Consider the following 2969-nt stretch of genomic DNA (forward strand, 5'->3'; position numbering starts at 1 on the left):
TAGAGCAAAATCCTGAAGGTCGGGGTCGCGCAAGGGTCGACATGGGTCGAGGTGGACTATCATGCGAAACCACTTTTTTCGGTCCCTACGGTGCCCCTAGATGATGAAAAGTACAATCCGAGGTTGATTACGAACACTTTTGTGCACCCCCTTCCGTAGAGCAAAATCCTGAAGGTCGGGGTCGCGCAAGGGTCGACATGGGTCGAGGTGGACTATCATGCGAAACCACTTTTTTCGGTCCCTACGGTGCCCCTAGATGATGAAAAGTACAATCCGAGGTTGATTACGAACACTTTTGTGTACCCCCTTCCGTAGAGCAAAATCCTGAAGGTCGGGGTTGCGCACAACTCGACCCCCTTCCGTAGAGCAAAATCCTGAAGGTCGGGGTCGCGCAAGGGTCGACATGGGTCGAGGTGGACTATCATGCGAAACCACTTTTTTCGGTCCCTACGGTGCCCCTAGATGATGAAAAGTACAATCCGAGGTTGATTACGAACACTTTTGTGCACCCCCTTCCGTAGAGCAAAATCCTGAAGGTCGGGGTCGCGCAAGGGTCGACATGGGTCGAGGTGGACTATCATGCGAAACCACTTTTTTCGGTCCCTACGGTGCCCCTAGATGATGAAAAGTACAATCCGAGGTTGATTACGAACACTTTTGTGCACCCCCTTCCGTAGAGCAAAATCCTGAAGGTCGGGGTTGCGCACAAGTGTGCACCCCCTTCCGTAGAGCAAAATCCTGAAGGTCGGGGTCGCGCAAGGGTCGACATGGGTCGAGGTGGACTATCATGCGAAACCACTTTTTTCGGTCCCTACGGTGCCCCTAGATGATGAAAAGTACAATCCGAGGTTGATTACGAACACTTTTGTGCACCCCCTTCCGTAGAGCAAAATCCTGAAGGTCGGGGTTGCGCACAAGTCGACCCCCTTCCGTAGAGCAAAATCCTGAAGGTCGGGGTCGCGCAAGGGTCGACATGGGTCGAGGTGGACTATCATGCGAAACCACTTTTTTCGGTCCCTACGGTGCCCCTAGATGATGAAAAGTACAATCCGAGGTTGATTACGAACACTTTTGTGCACCCCCTTCCGTAGAGCAAAATCCTGAAGGTCGGGTTCTCGGGGCGGTCGAGGCCCTCTGACGTGCACGAAAAACCGGTACCCACGCCGAGCTTCAGAATTTGGTCTCCAGAGACTAAGTCCCAGCCGAAACCGGCAATCCACAAAAGTGTACCAAGGAGTGGTCGGATCGAGTTACAGTGTTCGAGAGTATTGACGAGCATGGTTATACGCAACTTTTTGCTAAAGGTGTCCAAGACCGTCAGACCCTTACTTACGGAGATATAAGACACGTGCGTGGTTGCTCGTGCCGAGCTTCAGAAATGTTGCTCCAGAGACTAAGTCCCAGAAAACCTTCCGACCCCAAAAACTCCCAGAAGGAGTCGTCGGATCGTTTCGCGATGTTCTAGTGAAATGTTCAGCTTGACAAAGTGCAACTTTTACCTTAAGGGGTCCAAGACCGTCAGACGCTTAGGTACGGAGATACGGGCATGGGTCGGTTTTCCCCATACAAAATACCCCATGGAAAACTGCAAAACCCCAAAACAGGTCGAAGGAGTGGTCGGATCGTTTCGTGGTGTTCTAGTGAAATGTTCCATTCGATAGGGCGCAACTTTTTGCTAAAGGTGTCCAAGACCGTCAGACCCTTACTTACGGAGATATAAGACACGTGCGTGGTTGCTCGTGCCGAGCTTCAGAAATGTTGCTCCAGAGACCAAGTCCCAGAAAACCTTCCGACCCCAAAAACTCCCAGAAGGAGTCGTCGGATCGTTTCGCGATGTTCTAGTGAAATGTTCAGCTCGACGAAATGCAACTTTTACCTAAAGGGGTCCAAGACCGTCAGACGCTTAGATACGGAGATACGGGCATGGGTCCGTTTTCCCCATACAAAATACCCCATGGAAAACTGCAAAACCCCAAAACAGGTCGAAGGAGTGGTCGGATCGTTTCGTGGTGTTCTAGTGAAATGTTCCATTCGATAGGGCGCAACTTTTTGCTAAAGGTGTCCAAGACCGTCAGACCCTTACTTACGGAGATATAAGACACGTGTGTGGTTGCTCGTGCCGAGCTTCAGAAATAATGCTCCAGAGACTAAGTCCCAGAAAACCTTCGGACCCCAAAAACTCCCAGAAGGAGTCGTCGGATCGTTTCGCGATGTTCTAGTGAAATGTTCAGCTCGACGGAATGAAACTTTTACCTAAAGGGGTCCAAGACCGTCGGACGCTTAGGTACGGAGATACGGGCATGGGTCGGTTTTCCCCATACAAAATACCCCATGGAAAACTGCAAAACCCAAAAACAGGTCGAAGGAGTGGTCGGATCGTTTCGTGGTGTTCTAGTGAAATGTTCCATTCGATAGGGCGCAACTTTTTGCTAAAGGTGTCCAAGACCGTCAGACCCTTACTTACGGAGATAAAAGACACGTGCGTGGTTGCTCGTGCCGAGCTTCAGAAATGTTGCTCCAGAGACTAAGTCCCAGAAAACCTTCCGACCCCAAAAACTCCCAGAAGGAGTCGTCGGATCGTTTCGCGATGTTCTAGTGAAATGTTCAGCTCGACGGAATGCAACTTTTACCTTAAGGGGTCCAAGACCGTCAGACGCTTAGGTACGGAGATACGGGCATGGGTCGGTTTTCCCCATACAAAATACCCCATGGAAAACTGCAAAACCCCAAAACAGGTCGAAGGAGTGGTCGGATCGTTTCGTGGTGTTCTAGTGAAATGTTCCATTTGATAGGGCGCAACTTTTTGCTAAAGGTGTCCAAGACCGTCAGACCCTTACTTACGGAGATATAAGACACGTGCGTGGTTGCTCGTGCCGAGCTTCAGAAATGTTGCTCCAGAGACTAAGTCCCAGAAAACCTTCCGACCCCAAAAACTCCCAGAAGGAGTCGTCGGATCGTTTCGCGATGTT

The sequence above is a fragment of the Anopheles nili genome, assembly GCF_943737925.1.
Source record: "Anopheles nili chromosome X unlocalized genomic scaffold, idAnoNiliSN_F5_01 X_unloc_5, whole genome shotgun sequence".
NCBI lineage: Eukaryota > Metazoa > Arthropoda > Insecta > Diptera > Culicidae > Anopheles > Anopheles nili.